Here is a 24,704-nt window from a genome sequence, read left to right on the forward strand (position 1 = left end):
GCGGAATAGGAATCCGAGAGTTCATCATCGGAATGGACTCCTTCATGGATCCCACGGTCGTCGTTATCTCCGACGGCTTCTAGCTGAAGCTGAGCGATTTTCCTTTGTTGACCGTGTTGATGGTAACTTCTGGGAGTTCATCATCTCGAGCAATCGATCCTCTTTGGTGGGAACGCTTTGACTTGGGCTTTGTCGGTCCATCTGGGATTCCCTCGAATATCGAGACCCTCTGTGGAGCGGTCTTGGGGCAGCTACAGGCTGATAATACTGCCCTGATAAGTTTGGTACACGGACAGTGAGAATCCGCTTCCCGGGTGTTTCTCTTTCGAGATTCATCCGCACCCCCAGCCCGATAGTACAACTCATCGACGTTGCCGTCGGAGTAACCTATCGGCTGCTCACAAGATTCATCCGCCCCCCCAGCCCGATAGTACAACTCATCGACGTTGCGGTCGGAGTAACCTATCGGCTGCTCACATGGGTTCTCAGGTATAACGCATTCGTTTGTCTGATGCGTCTTCTTCTGAGTGTTCATTGCCTTGTTGGCCTCTGCAAGAGTCGCACGTTTGGAATCACTCCTTTGTGAGGGTGAAACCTTAACGGGCTCTTGGTCCTTTGCACGCACCGCCGAGCTGGTCGTTGCAGAGATCGATTTGTTAGGAGATCGTGTACGACCCCCAGTCTGGATGTTGGCTTGAAACTCCTTCAGCGATCTCCAGCTCCCTTTGACAAGTGCTTTTCCTCGATTCTCGGGTAGAGCACCGATACGATCCTTCAGAGGATTCTTGAACTCGGGGAAATCCACGCCGCGGTGGGGCTTTACCGGAGGCTCGGGACCTGAAATGGACGAAGGTTGGAGAGCAATATTACCTGCTTTTACCTTAGGCGTTGATTTGGCCTTCGGCATCCAAACTCGTTCGGATTTCGGCGATCTCTTAACTGCCTCTCCCTTTAGCATTTCTCGTGCTTTTTGGACCAGGGCTCGGGCATGCGCACGCAAGGCGCGGCGCTTCTGGATTCGCTCCTCGAGAGTAGAACGGGTTCTTTTGACTTGAACCCATTTGTTCGTTTCTTCTTCGGAGGAGGGGCTGGTTGTTTGCCGTGGTTGCTCCTGGCGTTGCCTGGATTTTAGATCTACGTTATAGCGGATCCCATCCATCGGCTCCAAAGCCTCGGCCAGCTGTCGAGCAAGACGTTGACGCTGTCTTTGTCGTGCTCTCTTTGATAATGCCGGAGCGTCTTCAGAAGTCATCTCCTCGGCGGAAGAGGAATCCGGATCTGCGATCTCGACCAGGTTGGACGACGTGGGGACGTCGCGTGGTGCAAGTGCAGAGGCGGCAACGGGGTCTTGGATTTTTGAACCGAAGGACCTGCAATCATTTATGAAAGAGGTTACCTTTCTGTACCCGTTTGGAGAGGCGGATCTGGAGGAGGAGGAAGAGAGGCCTTCTTTGAACCGTTGTTGATCGAGCTCGTGTTCTTCATTCACCCCGATCTTGAGTGCTGGTTGCGTCACGACGGCGTCGGTTGCGATGCCGTTGGCTCCCACTGTGGTCGCCAGCTTGTTTGCGGAAAAAGTTGCTGTATTCATTGCTGCATTCATTACAACTTCAATCGTTACAATGAAATAAAAAGATAGCCTTTTTATAAGACCGGTACACAATGAAAACAAAAGAAATACAACTCTTTTCAAACAAACGCAAGATCTGTTTGTCATCTCTTGCTTGCGTGGGTCTTTTGCCTGTGACGGGGATGTTGATATCCGTGGACCACCGGGGCACTCAGATCTGGTCCGATAAAATCGGGCAGAGTTTCGTCTATCCGCGGGGGGATTTTAGAAACTCTGAACCCCGTCGATCCGCGTGGGATCTCAGAGGTGTAAAGCTTATGTCTCGGCTAAAACGAGGCACTAGCTGGGTGTCTCGGCCATGGCCGAGACACCCCTGGGGTGTCTAGGCTTTTCCTAGACACCCCGGGGTATTTCGACTGGCCGGGACTCCGTTTAGGTGTTTTGTTGGTTCCCCTGTATATTCTTCGTCCGGATTCGGATTTGAGTGATTCCGGGTGCGTTGGATGCGCGACGAAGAGTTTGACCCGCTCTGGTGATTGGATTATCTGTAGAGTGGTCGAGGCATGGAGGGCGTTGTCCTTTTTGTGAACAGTGCCGGGCTTCCCGATTGGTCCGGGTCTTCGTGATTCCGAAGTCCTATCCGCTCATGTAACTCGTCGATTCACTTTAGTCGTTCGTCGACGTCGATTAGGCTCATGTGGATTGGATGGCGACGTTCATCGTCGCTCGTTAACACTGAACCGGTTGTGGAGAACTATAGGCAATTTTCGATGCCTACAGTGATCATTTGAGTGTGTTTAAGTTTGTCATTAGCGCATTTGCTTATGCATTTATCTTATATCACCATTGCCTATTACTCTTGTATATTTTGTCCTATCACTTTTATAGTTTGATTATATCACCCTTGTGTTAGTTATTGCCTATTACTCTTGTATATTTTGTCCTATCACTTTTATAGTTTGATTATATCACCCTTGTGTTAGTTTATATATCCTTGCATATATTTTTATCATGATTATATCACCCTTGTGTTAGTTTATATATCCTTGCATATATTTTTATCATATAGGATATATCTCATATTTCATATTACTTATCCTAGCTCACATATCATGTTGTATTTCATACTTGCTAGGATAACTCATTAATTAGTTTTAATTGGCATAAAATCCGATTAGATTAGCATAAGACCCTAATCACCCCCCTCTAGGGTATAACAATTGGTATCAGAGCATGGTGCTCTTTGATTTAAGGTCTAATCACCTTGAGTTAAAGATCCAAGTTATCTTTTTGTGCTAATCTTGTTTTGATTGCATTTGTATCTTGCTTGCATATTTTTTACAAATTATGGATATGAATGTGTAGAACCTCGTAATTTTTTTATATGAATATATGTGAATTATTAGTAAATAAATAATTCTTTTATGACAAATAGCTTGAGGTCATTGATGTACATGATAACAAGTTATTTGAGATGATATGAGAGTATGGGTGTAGAGTTTTGTGTGTTGGTTTTGCAAATAAGTAAAACATGCACAAAAACTAAATTTTTCCAGATCAGTCGACACATCAGTCGACTGACTGTATCGGTCGACACATCAGTCGACTGATACGCTGATTTCCAGTTTTTACAGGTTTCGGGTCTGTTTTGTTTTGGTTCGGGTTTGGGTCGGGTTTAACTGTTGGTATATATCCCATCTCACCCGAAATCACCCCTCTCACCTTCAGAACTGAGAGAACCCTAGCCCCCTCTCCCCTATCTCAAACCCTATCCTTGCTCTTGGTGATTTGGGGAAGAACTTGGAGGATTTTCGGCGAAATCTTCACATTGCAGCAAGGGGATCCACACTCTCTCAGACCTAGGAGTTGTTCATCACCCAGAGGCGAGTAACATCTCGCCCAACTCTGCCCCTTTTGTTTTTACTCGAATTTATTGAGTTTAATGAGTTTTGATTTAGCCAAAAACATATTTTTAGTACAAAGAAGGATCATCCTGTGTCGAGTCGTGGAGCTAGGATAGAGTTTCTTAGGGATTCATGTATAGAGTCCGTAAGGATTTCTTAGTATGAGTGAGGACGATATATGCGTATATCTCAAAAATTTGAATTTTTTTTATGACAACTATTTTCGTATAAATTTAAAGTATTTGTGTGAATACTGTATGTTGTGAAAATCGTATGGTGATACGTTATGTATGTATATATATCTATTTTGACTTATGAACTATTTTTGTTATATAGAGAGATGTCAGAATATGGTATGTCACGTACTCAGAGATCTGGACAGGCTGAACCACAGCAAACTCCACCTGAGCCGCAGCAGGCTCCCCAGTACCTGGTAGATCTTATGGCTCCCCTAGTCGCTAGGATAGCAGCAATCGAGGAGCTTGTGGAGAATCACATTACACCACCACCAGTAGCTGAAACCGCCATTTCTCAAGAAAATGGGACAGCTAAGTTTCAGAATGACAAGGAAAGGAGTGCTAAGAGAGGGCATGCCAGAGACAAGAGTAAGAACAAGAGACCCTTGACTGAACCTCAACAGCAACAGCAGGGCCCTCATAAGAAGGGATCTCAATAGGATATGAGAGCACGTTAGCAGCACAAGTTCCGGGGAACTTGTTTTAACTGTCGCAAGATCGGACACAAGGCGTTAGAGTGCCGCAGTGCACCAACAAGAGCCCAGAAGGGAAATGGTCCAATTCAGCAGCAACAGAAGACTGAGGGGCAGGTTCTAGCAGTTCGGGAGGTTTCCCTGGGGCAGATTGTCCCATAGTCTCCAGCACCAGCGATAGAGCAGTCTTTAGCCACCGGCAGAGTATATGCAGTAGTTCCGCATGATCATGGAGCTAATGGAGAAGTTTTGGAGGGTATGTTCTTTGTGAATTCCTTTCCCGCCCGTATTCTTTTCGATTCGGGAGCTTCGCATTCTTTTATATTGCATGCATTTATGGCTAGACTCCAGCTCGTAGCTCAGCCTCTAGACACCCCTTTATCTGTTTCCACCCCTTTAGGTGAGGTATCGCTTCTGGAGAGCGTTTGTAGGAAGTGTACCGTCAGTTTAGACGAGTCGGAGTTCATAGTTGATTTGATAGTATTGCGTATGTCCGAGTTCGATGTCATCCTTGGTATGGATTGGTTATCTTCCTATCATATTAGTATTGAATGCTTTGCGAAGATAGTTAAGTTGAGAGCGTCCGACGGGTTCGAGATGATTGTAGCCACCTCTCAGGGCAACCGATTTGCGGAGTCATTTTTGGCGTACATCGAGGAGGTGATGCGACAGGATTAGGGTGCTGAGTTATTGGAGACTAGAGTTATCTTAGAGTATCAGGATGTCTTTCAGGACATACCTGGATTACCTCCGGTGAGAGAGGTAGAGTTCTGTATTGAGTTGCAGCCAGGCACAGCCCCGATATCCCGCGCACCCAATCACATGGTACCAGCTGAGATGAGGGAGCTTCAGACCCAGTTGGACGAGTTGTTAGCTCAGGGTTTTATTCATGGGAGTCATTCTTCGTGGGGCGTGCCGGTCCTCTTCGTGAAGAAGAAGGACGATAGTATGAGATTATGCATAGATTATAGAGGGTTGAACAAGGTCACTATCCGGAATAGGTACCCACTACCTAGGATTGATGACTTGTTTGACCAGTTGCAGGGTGCGTAGTATTTCTCGAAGATTGATCTTCGTTCTGGCTATCATCAGTTGCGGGTTCAAGAGATGGATATTCTCAAGACCGCCTTTCTTACTCGATATGGTTCTTCCGAGTTCTTGGTCATGCCATTTGGGTTGACCAATGCACCCGCAGTGTTCATGGACTTGATGAACCGGGTTTTTCGTCCCTTCTTAGATCAGTTCGTGATCGTTTTCATTGATGATATTCTTATTTACTCGAGATCGGAGGCAGATCACGAGGAGCATCTACGGATAGCGTTGAGGACTCTACAAGAGCATCAGTTATATGCTAAGTTTAACAAGTGTGAATTTTGGCTTTCAGAAGTCAGATTTCTTGGCCACGTCATCAGTAGAGAGGGCATAGCAGTGGACCCGGCAAAAGTCACGGTAGTTCTTGATTGGGAGCCACCAAAGACGGTGATAGAGATTCGCAGATTTTTGGGTTTAGCTGGATATTATAGGAAGTTCATTCATGACTTCTCGAAGATTGTGACGTCGACTATGCACCTTACGAGGAAGGGTGTACAGTGCATATGGAGCATGGAGTGCCAGAAGGCCTTCGATATTTTGAGGCTAAGTTGACTACAGCGCCAGTTTTGGCTATTCCGAGCAGCGACAGGACATTCGTCGTGTATTCAGATGCATCGTTGGCATGCTTAGGAGGCATATTGATGCAAACTCAGAGGGTAGTAGCTTATATCTCACGACAGTTGAGGGTGCATGAGCAGAACTATCCCACTCATGACTTGGAATTAGCAGCAATGGTATTTGCACTGAAGTAATGGAGGCACTACTTATATGGAGTGCAGTTTGAGTTGTTCACAGACCATCAGAGTCTGAAGTACCTATTTTCTCAGAAGGAACTCAATTAGAGACAGGAGGTGGGTTGAGTTTATCAAGGACTACGAGTTCGCGATTCAGTATCACCCGGGGAAGGCGAACGTCGTAGCAGATGCCTTAAGCAGGAAGCGTCGACATCGGGTTTCAGCTTTGAGGTGTTCATTACATCGGGATCTTATCACTCTTAGCCAGTTTGATTTTAGACCCGAGATTGGAGGAACCAGTGCATTTCTGGGAGCTATTTCAGTGCAGCCATCTTGGAGTGACAGAGTTGTCAGAGCTCAGTTGGGAGACTCTTGGATTCAGATCCGAAAGGAGGAGATTTCCAAGGAGCCTAAGACTGATTGGATCATTGGAGCAGATGGAGGTCTCTGGATGAAGGGTAGGCTAGTCATGCCAGCCAGCGCTGAGCTGAAGAAAGAGTTACTTGATGAAGCTCATCGTACTCGGCATATAGTACATCCAGGGACTACTAAGATGTACAAGGACCTGAAGAGACACTTTTGGTGGAGTGGTATGCGAAGGGAGATTGCAGAGTATGTGGCTAAGTATTTTTCCTGTCAGTAGGTGAAGGCAGAGCATCAGAGACCAGCAGGAACACTTCAGACTTTACCCATTCCAGAGTGGAAGTGGGCAGACATTTCTATGGACTTCATTGTAGGGTTGTCGAAGTCGAAGAAGGGGAATGATTCAGTTTGGGTAATTGTGGACCGGTTGACGAAGTCGGCACATTTCATTCCAGTGATGACTACCTATACCGCCGAGGCATATGCGAGGATATTTATCCGGGAGATAGTACAACTTCATGGAGTTCCAGACACAATTGTATCGGATCGAGGTTCGGTGTTCACTTCGCACTTTTGGAGGAGTTTTCAGGACCCTTTTGGACAAGCATTACCTTATAGTCCTCGTGTTGGACACCCTTCCCACTTAGTCCTCGTGTTAGACATGCATTGCTATTTAAATCCTCGTGCTGGATATGTATTACCATCCGGTCCATGCGTTGGACAACGGTCACATCCGGTCCATGCGTTGGACAACGGTCACATCCGGTCCATGCGTTGGATAACGGTCACATCCGGTCCATGCGTTGGATAACGGTTATATTTCAGTCCACGAGTTGGACGTTTACTTCATGCAGTCTATGGGTTGGATGTTTAATTTATATAGTCTATGTCTTGGACACTTAATCATTTTCAGACATGACACTTATTGTGGCCATGACATGATTACACTTATCGGTAGAGATGGGTTTGTATTCGTTTCCTTTATTGTTTCTTGTATTAGATCTCGGGTTTAGTATTTAGGGATTTACAATTTGAGATACAAGGTATATACATGAGGGTTTCCTTGTTTGGATTATTTCGCTCGACGTACCTATGCTCGTGTTGTAATTTCCTAAGTACCAAAACCCATTGTTGTTAGGATAAATGATTTATATTATTATGTATTAACTGTATTTTCATATACAACGAGCCCTATACCTTGGGGTTGGTTATGATGTTGCTCGCTAGCGCTTTGACGCTCGTTGTCCCTCCCCCTTTCAGGTAACGAGCCAGGAGCCCGGAGAGTCGCAGGTTGATGGCGATATACTTTATCTCAGTCGTCTCTTTAGTTATATTTTCTTTTGAGTTCCACTGTAGATTTCTTTTTTTTGTGTAGACATGTGAGAGTTTTATTCTAAAAGTTGTAAAGGCTGTGTGCCTTATTTCCTCTTGTCAGACATTTTGTACTTGAGACTTGTTGAGAACTCCAGTTTATTTATTTCAGACATTTACTTGTATTCCAGTATATTAGATGATGAAATATCAATTTGCTCTATTATTTCATCAGTTGACTCTTGTATAATCTATTACTTGCTTTGTACTACACCTATTGTTGATTCCACTAGAGAGATAGTAATTGTGATGGTGAAACATGTTATTGCACGGTGTGGTTCATGGCAGGTTTGACATTTCTGGTTTCACCTCGGACTGCAGCCTTATCAGATATTTTTTGGCAGCAGACTATCATTCAGCAGTGTTTTCCACCCACAGACGGATTGTCAGACAGAGAGAGTAAATCAGGTGTTGGAAGATATGTTGCGATCTTGTGTCATTGAATTTCAAGGCAGCTGGGAGGATCATATCCTATTGATAGAGTTCGCTTATAATAACAGTTATCAAGCGATGATCGGTATGGCTCCGTAGGAGGCATTGTACGGGAGACCCTGTAGATCACCGATATGTTGGGCAGAGCCGGAGGATAGCTTGATGCATGGATCGGAGTTGGTGAGGCAGACTACCGAGAAGGTAGCATTGATCAGGGAGCAGATTCTAGCCGCTCAGAGTCGGCAGAAGAGCTATGCAGATAAGAGGCAAAGACCCTTGGAGTTTCAGGTTGGGGATTCAGTTATGTTGAAGGTATCGCCTATGAAGGGCGTGCAGAGATTCGGACGACGTGGGAAGCTTGCGCCGAGATACATTGGACCATTTCAGATTTTAGAGCGCATTGGAGCTGTGTCATACAGACTAGATCTTCCAGGATCGATGTCTAGTATACACAATGTGTTTCATGTTTCTATACTTAAGAAACACTTGCACGATGAGGAGCAGTAGCGAGTATCGGATGCACCCGAGATTGAACTTTAGGAGGATTTGACTACTGTCGAGATTCCGGTTCGTATTCTTGCCAGAGAGGACAAGAGACTTAGAAACATGGTAATTCCCTTGGTGAAAGTTCAGTGAACTGATGAGGCACTAATGAGATTTCTTGGGAGCGCGAAGAGGATTTGCGTCGCGACTACCCACACCTGTTTGAACAAGGTAAATTAAAATTTTTTTATGATGTGTATCTTGTATGATGTTTATATCTTTGGTTATATTTATATTTAACACTAGAATGGGAATATTCGCGCTTAATTCTTAATCTTTCAGAACACATGGTATATATATGGGGGGTTCATTGTTTGGATTTTTTACCCGATGTACTAGTTTCCACTAGATTAGGGTTTGAGCGGGAATATTACCATTTTAGATCGTTAAGTATAAATATCTCTATATGGTTACTTGGAAGTTCATGTTGTGATATGCATATAGTTTCCGAATTTCGAGGACGAAATTCTTCTAAGGGGGGGAAGAATGTAGAACCCCGTAATTTTTTTATATGAATATATGTGAATTATTAGTAAATAAATAATTCTTTTATGACAAATAGCTTGAGGTCATTGATGTACATGATAACAAGTTATTTGAGATGATATGAGAGTATGAGTGTAGAGTTTTGTGTGTTGGTTTTGCAAATAAGTAAAACATGCACAAAAACTAAATTTTTCCAGATCAGTCGACACATCAGTCGACTGACTGTATCGGTCGACACATCAGTCGACTGATACGCTGATTTCCAGTTTTTCAGGTTTCGGGTCTGTTTTGTTTTGGTTCGGGTTTGGGTCGGGTTTAACAGTTGGTATATATCCCATCTCACCCAAAATCACCCCTCTCACCTTCAGAACTGAGAAAACCCTAGCCCCCTCTCCCCTATCTCAAACCCTAGCCTTGCTATTGGTGATTTAGGGAAGAACTTGGAGGATTTTCGGCGAAATCTTCACATTGCAGCAAGGGGATCCACACTCTCTCAGACCTAGGAGTTGTGCATCACCCAGAGGCGAGTAACATCTCGCCCAACTCTGCCCCTTTTGTTTTTACTCGAATTTATTGAGTTTAATGAGTTTTGATTTAGCCAAAAACGTATTTTTAGTACAAAGAATGAATCTTTATGGTATATGAGGTGGGGTTTTGAGCCTCTCAGTTTATAAAAGGTTTGACATTTCTGGTTTTACCTCGGACTGCAGCCTTGTGTGAACCCAGGGGCATCACAGAATGATGCATCTTGTTTAGGCTATGATTCTAGTATTGCTCCTAAATTCAATGTTTTCCCTTATGCTCAATGGTGTTTTAGATTCAAATTATTTGTTCAATCTAAAAATATCGATTTATGGGAAGTCATTGATTGTGCGTATATTGTGCCCACATTGGAGAAATCCAAGTGGAATAAAAATGATAAAAGATTATTTATTATGAACAAGCTCGCTTGATTCTTTTGATAGCGCTTATACATTATGGAAATTCATAGAAGCGCATCAAGGAGACTTGGAGGCGATCCGACAAGCTTTGGAGGATCCCGCTTCAAGTTCTAAAGGAGCTTCATGCACACGAGCACTAGACGATAGCCCTAGTGAGGTTTGCGAGTTCGAATCTATTAATGATTACCTAATGATGAACTTGCTTGTGCTAGTAAAAAAATATTGCATGCCTTTAACAAATTGCAAAATGATTTTATTGATTTAAAAAGCAAGCATGAAGATTTAAAATCCGATTATGAGAAGTTAGCTTCCAAATTTGATATCATTTCTCAAGAAAGTATTGCTCTTCAAGAAAACAATGATATGTTAAATTTGGAAAATAAAAATTTGAAATTGGATATTGCTAACTTGACTCATGACAAAAATAATGTCATGTTAGAAGTAGAGAACATACAAAATGATACCGCTTCCTTTATAAATGACTATTTATGTTCTACTTCTAAAAATGCATATGTGCCTAAAAATGAAGATTTGAATCTTATGAATAATCGCATTTCATCTTTAGAATCAACTTTGAAAGTATGCTTTGATAATCATAAGAGGCTTATGGATATGTGTGCCAAGTCTAAGAAATCATCCACTCATCATGCACACATATATAGCAAAGTTTACAAGTGCTCTATTTGCGGCCGTAAAGGCCATCTAGCTAAATTTTGCTATGATGCACACAAACATAAAAATATCAATGCTCCTTGTGCATCTCATGTAGCTTCTTCATCACATGTACACACACATGCACCCATTATTCATCATAAGCATGCTCATGGATATAGATGTGATCATTGTGGCCATTTTGGTCATTTGGCCGAATATTGTTTTGATTTGAAAAAGAAATCTCATTTGCCAAATGCTCCTAGTAGACCACATGCTTTTAAATGTGATGTTTGTGGTAGGTTTGGACATCTTGCTAAATTTTGTTTTGATATACAAAAAGCTTCTAAGTAGTAATATGTTCTATTGTTTAAGAATGTTTCTCATTTGCAAAATAATTTTAAAAAAAAATCTTTATTTGTAAATGATTCCCGTGCACGAGCTAATGGTCCATAAAAACAAATGGACCTCTTTCATTGCACAAATTGCAATCGGAAGGGTCATTTGAGTGATTATTGCTTTGACCGTGTTAGTTCACTAAATGCGCCCAAATGGGTTCATAACCCAAGGGCTTTGAGCTTTAATGATAGGGGTCATGTCCCTAAATCTTTTGGTACCAAGAGTTCTTGGGTACCAAAACAAATTTAAATTTTAAACCAAGAATTTTAGTACTTTTCCTTTTTCCTTTTCTTGGTTTGAAAATTATATCTTAAAATCTATTAATTATGAAAACAAATTTTTAATTGATCAAATCTTTTGTTTTCATGATTATTTGTTTTGATTTTGATAAGAGGTTCGTGTTCATATAACCCTCCGGATTTATTGGGTGTTTATTCCCAAATCTTGTTTACCGGATGCTAAAATATTTATATGGGTTGATACTAGCTCAATAGTTAGATATAATTGCCTCTCTTGAGTTTTAAAAATCAATGATGATTTGGTTTTATGTTCTTATATGATTTACTTGCGATTTATTGATTGATTGGTTTTCATTTGAAAACGATTTATGATTTCATTGGTTGATTTATTTTCATTTGAAAACTTTTTACATGATTCTCATGTCTTCCTTCTTGTGATTTCATAAATCTTTTTTATACATGGTTTTTATGTTTTTTGATATGAGACAATATGTTCATCTTAATATATTTATATATGTTCTCATTATCTCTTGAATGTGAATGATTTTTAGCATATCTTTTATTTATGCTTGCTCACATATTTGCCATGATCTTTTATTTCATATTCCATATGGCATTTTGATAGGGGAGCAATCCCTATATTTGTTTTATACTCACCCATGCTCATATGTAGGGGGAGCTTTCGCTCTCTTTCATCTATATGGTTTTCCCCTTTTTTGATGTTGTCAAAGGGGGAGAAATATTATGAGTATATTCTTTTTTGTTTATATGCATGATAATTATAATATTGTATATTCATTTCCTTTCATGCATATATCCTTTTTGTAAATTGTTTGTCATCATACAAAAGGGGGAGATTGTTGGCCTCTTTGTTTTGATGATGTTTAACAAATAATTTATGACTAATGTTGTTTGTTTAGTGTTTGTGTTTTCGTATTTATTCTAGACAAACAACGTGTTGGAGGATGGATGGAATAGCGCTTCAACGACGATATCAAATGGAGGTTGACGGAATTATGGAGAGAAGCAACGTTATTCAAAGTTAAAGATTCAAGTTCAAGCTTCATCCGCAAGATTACCAAGAAGAACTTATTGAAGACCAATCAAGCTTGGGTAGATTAGTTTAGGGCTTATATTATGTGTGTTAATACTTCAAGCTCAATATCACACACACACACACGTTTGGTTTGGTTTATCATCGTTTTGGATTATAGACTTAACAACATTATTTTATATCTTTTATCAAGTTTATAAATCTATTGGAAAGTTTTCAAAACTTTGTTTAAACTCATTTTGTCAAGATCAAGCTTTTACAAGTCCATACTTATGTGATTTTGCAAAATAATGAGATTCTACAATTGGGAAATGCAAATTGGAAAATTCTTTTTTGTAACATGTTCAAAATCACATTTGCAAACATTTCCTAAAGTTTCATCAAGTTTGAAATTGATTTGTTATGTTTAATTGAATTTACAAAATCATGTTTTTCGTTCGTGCATGTTTTACAAAACAGACGAGTTTTCATAAATGGGATGTGATATTTAAGAAATTCTTTTTTTACATGTTTATCTATATGTTTAGAAACTTTCCTCAAAATTTTACTATTTTTGGAGTTGATTTACTATACCCAATTGATTTTACAAAATCGTGTATGTCAGCAGATTTTCAGAAACTATATATCTGTGTTCAAACATTTATTTCTCTCAACTGGGAAATGTTTTTTCATAAATTCTTTCTCTAACATATTATGCTATATGTCTAGAAACGTTCCACAAAAGTTTATAATTTTTGGAGCTGATTTACTATTTTTAATTGATTTTACAAAGCTGATATGTAGTGCTACAGTACCCGCGGTCGACCGCCACGGTCGCCCGCCAAACTCTCTAGAAGTTACTCAGCTTTGCATATGCCTCGCGGTCGACCGCGAGAACATCACGGTCGACCGCCGCGCTGTCTTTTCCATCCTAACGGCTATTTTCTTGTAGCAATTGGTTAGGGCTTTTTGGTCTTTTGTTTTGGGTTTTTGGTTGAGGTCTTGGGAGGCTATAAATACCCCCATTGACCTCAGTTCTTACACCTATTCAAGAAGTTTTTAAAATAAGTTTTAAAAGAGTTTAAGTGTTGGTTTTAAGTTTGGTTTAAAGGCAGTTTGGTTTGTTTTTACAAAGAGGAGCTTACATCAGTTGTTGAGGAGTTCATCTTCAACATTTCATCATCCTCTCTTTGTATTTATAGAGAAGTTTTCTAACTCTTTTCTCTAGCAATTTTATTATTGATTTTTATATTCTTATTATTACTAGTGTGTGATGAGAGTCGGGTCACTCATTGTTTACACACACCCATATTGAGCTTATTGTATTTTCATACATAGTATATTTGGGTTGGTGAGAGTTGTAACAATTGAGTGTGAGCTTTCATTGTGTTCTCATCCATATTAGAGAACAATCATTTGTTATATTGTGCTTATTGTGAGCATCACTTGAAATACACTTGTATACCGAGAGAAGTGTGTGGTGAGAGTCGGGGATCGTCCCAAGAGGAGTGGCGTCGGTTGACCAACCTAGGGAGAGGTGGTATCCGAGCACTTGAGGGAGACACGTCTACGTCCAACACTTGTGAGGGGTGTAGAGTGTGATTGCATAGTGATTATTTGTGAGATTTTTCGGTAAACTTGTAAACCAAGTGTGTAGAAGTTCCGGCTTCCAAACCGGATTGTGATAGTGGATTTCTCCCCGGGAGTGGGGAGCGGAGACGTAGGACGGAAGGTCCGAACTCCGTAATCATTTGAGTGTGTTTAAGTTTGTCATTGGCGCATTTGTTTATGCATTTATCTTATATCGCCATTGCCTATTACTCTTGTATATTTTGCCCTATCACTTTTATAGTTTGATTATATCACCCTTGTGTTAGTTTATATATCCTTGCATATATTTTTATCATATAGGTTATATCTTATTGTTCATATTACTTATCCTAGCTCACATATCATGTTGTATTTCATACTTGATAGGATAACTCATTAATTAGTTTTAATGGGCATAAAATCGGATTAGATTAGCATAAGACCCTAATCACCCCCCTCTAGGGTATAACAATTGGTATTAGAGCTTGGTGCTCTTTGATTCAAGGTCTAATCGCCTTGAGTTAAAGATCCAAGTTATCTTTTTGTGCTAATCTTGTTTTGATTGCATTTGTATCTTGCTTGCATATTTTTTACAAATTATGGATATGAATGATGCATCTTGTTTAGGCTATGATTCTAGTATTGCTCCTAAATTTATTGTTTTCCCTTATGCTTAATGTTGTTTTAGATTCAAATTATTTGTTCAATCTAAAAATATCAATTTATAGGAAGTCATTTATTGTGCTTATATTGTACCCACGTTGGAGAAATCCAAGTGGAGCAAACATGATAAAAAAATATTTATTATGAACAATCTTATGTTAGAATTGTTATTAAATGCATTTGATTCATTTATGTCTAACAAGCTTGATTCTTTTGATAGCGCTTATACATTATGGAAATTCATAGAAGCGCATCAAGGAGACTTGGAGGCGATCCGACAAGCTTTGGAGGATCCCGCTTCAAGTTCTAAAGGAGCTTCATGCAGACGAGCATTAGGCGATAGCCCTAGTGAGGTTTGCGAGTTCGAATCTATTAATGATTTACCTAATGATGAACTTGCTTGTGCTAGTAAAAAATTATTGCATGCCTTTAACAAATTGAAAAATAATTTTATTGATTTAAAAAGCAAGCATGAAGATTTAAAATCCGATCATGAGAACTTAGCTTCAAAATTTGATATCATTTCTCAAGAAAGTATTGCTCTTCAAGAAAACAATGATATGTTAAATTTGGAAAATAAAAATTTGAAATTGGATATTGCTAACTTGACTCATGACAAAAATAATGCCATGTTAGAAGTAGAGAACATACAAAATGATACAACTTCCTTTATAAATGACTATTTATGTTCTACTTCTAAAAATGCATATGTGCCTAAAAATGAAGATTTGAATCTTATGAATAATCGTATTTCATCTTTAGATTCAACTTTGAAAGTATGCTTTGATAATCATAAGAGGCTTATGAATATGTGTGCCAAGTCTAAGAAATTATCCACTCATCATGCACACATATATAGCAAAGTTTACAAGTGCTCTATTTGCGGCCGTAAAGGCCATCTAGCTAAATTTTGCTATGATGCACACAAACATAAAAATGTCAATGCTCCTTGTGCATCTCATGTAGCTTCTTCATCACATGTACACACACATGCACCCATTGTTCATCATAAGCATGCTCAAGTGTATAGATGTGATCATTGTGGTCGTTTTGGTCATTTGACCGAATATTGTTTTGATTTGAAAAAGAAATCTCATTTGCCAAATGCTCCTAGTAGACCACATGCATTTAAATGTGATGTTTGTGGTAGGTTTAGACATCTTGCTAAATTTTGTTTTGATATACAAAAAGCTTCTAAGTTGTAATATGTTTCATTGTTTAAGAATGTTTCTCATTTGTAAAATAATTTTAAAAGAAAATCTTTATTTGCAAATGATTCCCGTGCACGAGCTAATGGTCCACAAAAACAAATGGATCTCTTTCATTGCACAAATTGCAATCGGAAGGGTCATTTGAGTGATTATTGCTTTGACCGTGTTAGTACACTAAATGGGCCCAAATGGGTTCATAACCCAAGGGCTTTGAGCTTTAATGATAGGGGTCATGTCCCTAAATCTTTTGGTACCAAGAGTTCTTGGGTACCAAAACAAATTTAAATTTTAAACCAAGAATTTTAGTACTTTTACTTTTTCCTTTTCTTGGGTTTGAAAATTATATCTTAAAATCTTTTGATTATGAAAAAAAAATTTAATTGATCAAATCTTTTGTTTTCATGATTATTTGTTTTGATTTTGATAAGAGGTTCGTGTTCATATAACCCTCCGGATTTATTGGGTGTTTATTCCCAAATCTTGTTTACCGGATGCTAAAATATTTATATTGGTTGATACTAGCTCTTGAGTTTTGAAAATCAATGATGATTTGGTTTTATGTTCTTATACGATTTACTTGCGATTTATGATTTCAATGGTTGAATTGTTTTCATTTGAAAACTTTTTACATGATTCTCATGTCTTCCTTCTTGTGATATCATAAATCTTTTTTATACATGGTTTTTATGTTTTTTGATATGAGACAATATGTTCATCTTGATATATTTATATATGTTCTCATAATCTCTTGAATGTGAATGATTTTTAGCATATCTTTTATTTATGCTTGCTCACATATTTGCCATGATCTTTAATTGCTTATATTTTATATGGTTTTATACTCACCCATGCTCATATGTAGGGGGAGCTTTCGCTCTCTTTCATCTATATGGTTTTCCCCTTTTTTGATGTTGTCAAAGGGGGAGAAATATTATGAGTATATTCTTTTTTGTTTATATGCATGATAATTATAATATTATATATTCATTTTCTTTCATGCATATATCCTTTTTGTAAATTATTTGTCATCATCAAAAAGGGGAAGATTGTTAGCCTCTTTATTTTGATGATGTTTAACAAACAATTTACGACTAATGTTGTTTGTCTAGTGTTTGTGTTTTCGTATTTATTCTAGGCAAATAACGTGTTGGAAAATGGATGGAATAGCGCTTTAACGACGATATCAAATGGAGGTTGGCGGAATTGTGGAGAGAAGCAACGTTATTCAAAGTTAAAGATTCAAGTTCAAGCTTCATCCGCAATATTACCAAGAAGAGCTTATTGAAGACCAATCAAGCTTGGGTAGATTAGTTTAGGGCTTATATTATGTGTGTTAATACTTCAAGCTCAATATCACACACACACATATTTGGTTTGGTTTATCGTCGTTTTGGATTATAGACTTAACGATATTATTTTATATCTTTTATCAAGTTTATAGATCTATTGGAAAGTTTTCAAAACTTTGTTTAAACTCATTTTGTCAAGATCAAGCTTTTACAAGTCCATACTTATGTGATTTTGCAAAATAATGAGATTCTACAATTGAGAAATACAAATTGGAAAATTCTTTTTTGTAACATGTTCAAAATCACATTTGCAAACATTTCCCAAAGTTTCATCAAGTTTGAAATTGATTTGTTACGTTTAATTGAATTTACAAAATCATGTTTTTCGTTCGTGCATGTTCGTGCATGTTTTACAAAACAGATGAGTTTTCATAAATGGGAAGTGATATTTAAGACATTCTTTCTTTGACATGTTTATCTACATGTTTATAAACTTCCCTCAAAATTTTACTATTTTTGGAGTTGATTTACTATGCCCAATTGATTTTACAAAATCGTGTATGTCAGCAGATTTTTAGAAACTGTATATCTATGTTCAAACATTTATTTCTCTCAACTGGCAAATGCTTTTTCAGAAATTCTTTCTCTAACATGTTATTCTACATGTCTAGAACCGTCCCACAAACCTTCATAATTTTTGGAACTGATTTACTATTTTTAATTGATTTTACAAAGATGATATGCAGTGCTACAGTACCCGCGGTCGACCGCCACAGTCGACCGCCAAACTCTCAGGAAGTTACTCAGCTTTGCATATGCCTCGCGGTCGACCGTGAGAACATCACGGTCGACCGTCGCACTGTCTTTTCCATCCTAACGGCTATTTTCTTGTAGCCGTTGGCTGGGGCTTTTTGGTCTTTTGTTTGGGGTTTTTGGTTGAGGTCTTGGGAGTCTATAAATACCCCCATTGACCTCAGTTCTTACACCTATCCAAGAAGTTTTTAAAACAAGTTTTAAAAGAGTTTATGTGTTGGTTTTAAGTTTGGTTTAAAGGCTGTTTGGTTTTTTTTTTACAAAGAGGAGCTTACATCAGTTGTTGAGGAGTTCATCTTCAACATTTCATCATCCTCTCTTTGTATTTATAGAGAAGTTTTCTAACTCTTTTCTCTAGCAATTTTATTATTGATTTTTATATTCTTATTATTGCTAGTTTGCTATTTGAGTTAGATTTGATTTCACTCATTGTTTACACACACCCACATTGAGCTTATTATATTTTCATACATAGTATATTTGGGTTGGTGAGAGTTGTAACAATTGAGTATGAGCTTTCATTGTGTTCTAATCCATATTAGAGAACAATCATTTGTTATATTGTGCTTATTGTGAGCATCACTTCTAATATAGTTGTACACCGAGAGAAGTGTGTGGTGAGAGTCGGGGATCGTCCCAAGAGGAGTGGCATCGGTTGACCAACCTAGGGAGAGGTGATATCCGAGCATTTGAGGGAGACACGTCTAGGTCCAACACTTGTGAGGGTGTAGAGTGGGATTGCATAGTGATTATTTGTGAGAGTTTTCGGTGAACTTGTAAACCGAGTGTATAGAAGTTCCGGCTTCCAAACCGGATTGTGATAGTGGATTTCTCCCCGGGAGTGGGGAGCGGAGACGTAGGACGGAAGATCTGAACTCTGTGATCATTTGAGTGTGTTTGAGTTTGTCATTGGCGCATTTGCTTATGCATTTATCTTATGTCGCCATTGCCTATTACTCTTGTATATTTTGCCCTATCACTTTTATAGTTTGATTATATCACCCTTGTGTTAGTTTATATATCCTTGCATATATTTTTATCATATAGGATATATCTCATTGTTCATATTACTTATCCTAGCTCACATATCATGTTGTATTTCATATTTGGTAGGATAACTCATTAATTAGTTTTAATTGGCATAAAATCAGATTAGATTAGCATAAGACCCTAATCAACCCCCCCTCTAGGGTATAACAGTAGCTGCCTACTGTCATGCCTCCTTTTCCTCCTTCAATTCATAGTCATCTCCAACCATAGTCTCGTCATCACCCCTCCTTTGCTGGGGCACCACCTCACCTACGAGGTCCACACTGTCATACCCCACGTATTCTTCTCCTCTAACTACTTGGCCCTCGTTCGGAGATTTATACATGATCGGTTTGTTTCTCATAAGCATTTCGTCAAATAGTTGATCTAATTTATTAGTACCAGTGCTTGTATCCATCTGTGTTTGATCTTATGATGAGGTCAAGGCTTTGAGATCAAAAGGAGGTTGTTGCTGGGGGGAGGGGAGGTAATGGTGCAAGAGGCCTGGGATATTTGTAAGAGGGTTGAGCTTCGCCATTGTCGATTAGAGATAAGGGTCAATCGGAGGATAAGAATTAAGATTGTTTAGGGTTTTTAATGGAGATAGGGGAATTCTAGAGTTTTTTTGAAAATAAAGTACACGAATGGGGGTACAAATGAGCTAGATGGGGTTAATAGCATAAAATATGGATTTTACGGGTAAAAGTGTTGTTCACCTAGTCTTGGGGTGAGGAGGATTTGTTTTTTGATTTTGTTTTTTTTTTTTTTTTGGGTGGGGAGGGGGTGATAGAAGCATTTTTATCTAATATTTATCATATTTATCTTGTTAAAGATAACTAACTACTCAATGTCAAAAAGATTTAATTAGTTTTTCCATAAGTGAAATAGAAATAGCATGTTTGATCCAGTAGTTTCTCTTAACTGAAATAATATTGCTATTTAAGATAGCATATGATACATTATTTTTACGTCAAATATATTTTAAGAAATAATTAATGAGAAGAAATCTACTCACATTGACCAATCTAACAAAAGTTTCAAAGAACGATACTCTAAGAAACTTACTCTTAAATCAAACCTATAAGCATACAGCATATATAAATTTTCCAGCACAAAGGGTTCTATTCATAATTATTTTGGATATAGAATTAATATTTTTGGTTGCGAGGGGTTTTCTATAAATTTTTCTTGTCATTATTTTTGAACAAAAAAGACTTATAGCTAAACTATTCGGTAGCAATGGTCTATAGGAAAATTTTGGTTGCCTACACATGAGCCTAAATCGGTATGTTAAGGTTTAGCAACTGTCGTGGTCATCGTTGGTGAAACCCATGATCACAAATGGTTGGAGGCCATTCAAGATCACCATATATGATATGACGACCGAAAAAATTATCTTTTTAATCTATAAACTAACCCACAAAACATGACTAAAAAGATCACTAACCTTTTGAAGCTAAAATCTTCTTTCTTTTCCACCAGCTCAAATCTTCTTTCTTTTCCACTCTCTGTGATCTCCAAATTTCTTTCTAATTTTTTTCATTTTTCTCTTGATAGAATAGAATGGAGATCATGAAGTTCGAGTTTATAAGCTCCTATGGCTTTTGGTTTCTATAACCCCCATTTTAACTTCTAATTAAAAGAATGTAAAGACCCAAGAAAAAGCTCTTCATTTATGAACTCTTCATTTCCCCCTTTTACCCTTAAATTTCTTCATTTAATTGGAAAAATTGGATCTCTACAATACATAGCTTGTGTAGGATCTTTATTGATGCCACCATAAAATGTTACATAATAACTCTTTTTTCTCTTTCTAAAATTATTCTCACTCTTCTTTTTTTTCTTTTCATTTTCTTGGTGTTGATTGAGGATATTTGGACTATTGAGCGGTCACATAATTTTTAGGCATGTGACAGCTTTCTGCACATATCACATAAAAAAGAAATGATATTTTCAACTATTTAGTAGTTAAATACCTTATAGTTGTAGGCATCAAAAGTTGCCCATAAGTTCCCACACGCAGCTCGAGGTAGAGAAAAGATGATGAATGTCACTATTCGAGTCACAGAAGTTCATTTAACAATGACAAACACATGAAGTGAGTCGACAGACCATGCGAATCAACGGAATTTCGGAATAACGGAAACACGAATGGACCAGGAGCTGCACGTTGCTCACGAAATACGAAGTTCCCTCTTTTGACCTATTTACTCCACTTATGATTCGATCATGGGAACTTGTAGATCTCCTTGTTGGCTTTCCAATGCATTTTGAATCGCGTGATTCCGAGTTTGGATGACGAAAATACAGCGGAAATGGACAAAATGGACAAAACTCTCCAAGCCAAGCCTTGGCGAGACACCCATAGGTGTCTCGGCCAAAGCTTAGCCGAGACACCAGGTGGTGTCTCGGCCTAAGGTTGGCCAAGACACCCACGGGTGTCCGCAGACCCGAAAATCAGATTTTGGCGGATTTAAGCTCTCTTTCGACCGTTAACCACCTGAATTTACTCCAACTGATAAAATATCATCCATGAATATGGTTAAGTGGTTACAACTAAGGATAAGAGGGAATTGACCGTTCTTATCCAAAAACAGGGATCCCGAAGCCTATAAATACAATCCAAGGGCCTTCATTTTTCTAGATTTGAAATTCTCGAGCGTTGGCGAAGCCCTGCTCAACTGAAGACTGAAGGATCATGAATTTCAGAAGAGAGGAGGAGATCAGAGCGAGTTCTTTAACATGAAAAAGAAGAGTTCGTTAGATCTGCAGTTCACATTTCTTATCCTTGAGAATGCCCTATTACGGTGATCTCGAGAAGAGTGATTATCTCGCTATTGCCAAGATAATTACTTCGGTTTCTTGATTCCTTCGTGAATTAACGAAGCTCCGGATCTAATCTGATCACTTGGTAGTCCACAGATATTAACGTCCCTGTCACCGGCCAAGATCCCATGCAAGCAACAGAGGATAAACGTCCGTTGCGCTTTTTGATGAAAGTTTTTTTTCATGGTCTTATAAAAAGACTAAATTTTTTCGTTTCATTGTAACATTTGAAGTTGTAATGAATACATCAATAAAATCATCAACTTTTTCACCTAACAAGCTGGCAACCACAGTGGGAGCCAACAGCTTCACTGCCAAAGCTATCATGACGCAACCAGCGATCAAGATCCTGGTAAATGAAGGGGTCGAATATGAGTTCGACTAGCAGAAGTCAGGGAATACTTATCCTCCTCCAGATCTGCCTCTCCTCATAGATCCAGAAATGTCCGATGGTCTTCTAATACGAAGACCTGAGAAGATGATTTTCGCATCGCCGCCGTAGCAGTTGTAAGTCGCGACGTGTCGCCGACATCCGGTGAAGTTAGATCAGCAGATCCGAACTCTTCCTTGACCAAAGAGTCAGTTGCTAAAGCTGCACTAACGTTGTCAAAGAGGACGCGCCAAAGACGGCGTTAACGTCTTGCACGTCAACTTGCTAAAGCTTTGGAACCAATGGATGGAATCTGCTATAATGTGGATCTGAAATGTAGACAGCGCCAAGAACAACAACAGTGATCGAGTGGCCCCTCCTCTAAAGCAGAGAAGAATGAATGGGTCCGCGTCAAGAGGACCCATTCTACCCTTCAGGAGCGAATCCAGAAGCGCCGCGCATTGCTGGCGCAAGCCCGAATCCTTGTGCAAGAAGCACGAAAAATGCAGAAGGAAGAAGTGGTTAAAAAATTACCCAATCAGAAACGGGTTTTGGATATCAAAGGTCAAATCAGCACCTAAGGCAAAAGTAGAAGAAGTTATCCTTCGACCTTCGTCAACTCCAGATCCTACTCCCCTTAGTAGTGTGGACCTCACCAAATTCAGAGTTTCTCTGAAAGACCGTCTTGATCCTCTCCCCGAAGATCGAGGTAAAGCACCTGTTAAGGAGCGATTGGGACCGTTGAAAGGTTCCCAAATAACCATTCAGGTTGGGGGTTATACTAATCCCCCCAATAATAATAAAGGAAAAGTTTTTATGACCGATCGCATTGGATTGCGAGTCAAAGTACAAGAGCCCATTAGAGTTTCATGCTCACGAAGTTGTAAATCTGAACGAGAGACTCTTGGAGACGCCAATGAAGCGTCATATCCCCAGAAGGAAATGTGTTCGTCTGATGATGACATTATACCTAGGAAGCTGTGCCAACACACGATAGGTTGCTCCAGTCATCAGACTGATGAGTTGTACTATCAGATAGTAAATACGAACAAGACTCAGAAGAGGAATATCCAAGACATGAACTCTCGTTGTCCGTGCATGAAAATTATCAAGGTAGTGTTGTCAGAATGCAGCTGCCACAGGACTACTCCCCGAAGGGTCTTAGTATTTGAACAAATATCTACTAAAACATTCGAACCAAACACCAGGTGTTTTCGTAGAAGAAGGCCAACCGGCTTAGGTGACGAGTTTCCTCGAGTAACTATCAATATGGCCGACAAAGGCAAGTCCTCGAGACGCTTCAATCCTGAGCCTTTTGCAGAAGTGTCTTAGCACATGACTTGGCTGCGGTCTGGAACTGTCAGACCTAGACCCAGGAGGTCACGGTCCTTCGACGATGAAACGTCAGATGCTTGCTCTGCGTTGGCTTCCGATGATACGACATCTAGTGCAGGGCAATCTTATGAATCATTCATGATTAATGCCGAGCAAATGGCTAAAATTCTCAAGGATGCTTTAGCCAAGCAGAAAGAGAATTTTAAATTCAAAATGGAAATGGCCATGCAGGAGATGAGGGATATGCATAGTCAACAGATCACGACGCTGGCAAATCAGTAAGGAGAGTTCAGTCGTCGCAATAATCCTAACCAAGTTGATAGTGACAAGGAGGCGGACGAGAATACCAACATGGATCCCCCTCCTGTTGACAACAATACCGGGGCTGGCCCCTCATATGATAACAATACAAAGGAAGACCACGTCACTTCTCCCTAGAATCGCTCAAAGAAAAATACAATCAAGGATAAGAAGATGAGGGACTTGGAGAGCAAAATCAATGCGTTGATGAGCGCTCAAGAAGTAAAGAAGTCCAGAATACCCTGCCCTTACCCAAGAGAGTGGGAATCAATCCCGTACCCGGTAAAGTTTAATTTGATTAAGTTCATGTCATTTGACGGAAAGGGTTCCCCACTCAGCACTTAATATATTTCAAATCTCATTTGGGAATAATCTCTGGAAATGAGCCCTTGATGGTACGATCATTCGTCGGCACTCTTCGCAGAGCAGCTTTCGATTGGTATCGTCGTCTTAAGCCAGGAAGTATCATCAGTTGGAATAATATGGAAGACATGTTCCTCAGAAATTTCTTCGATGATGACACCGAGGTTTTAATCGGAACGTTATTCGATGAGAAGCAGAAGGACGGAGAGTTTGTCGAAAGTTTCATCAAACGATTCCGAAACAAAGCTATGAATTATAGAGATCCGGTTAGTAAGGACTTCATCCTGAAAACCTACCACAACAATCTTTCTCTGGATATCCTTGAAGCCATAGGAATGGCACCATCCAAGACTTGGAAGGATTTAAAGGTCCGAGGAGAACAAGCCGAACGCTTCCTCAAAAGGAAGAAGGCTGAAAGGGGTCAGACAGCGACTAATGCCCCACAGCA

Source organism: Asparagus officinalis, chromosome 6 (genome assembly GCF_001876935.1).
Source record: "Asparagus officinalis chromosome 6, Aspof.V1, whole genome shotgun sequence".
Taxonomy (NCBI): Eukaryota; Viridiplantae; Streptophyta; class Magnoliopsida; order Asparagales; family Asparagaceae; genus Asparagus; species Asparagus officinalis.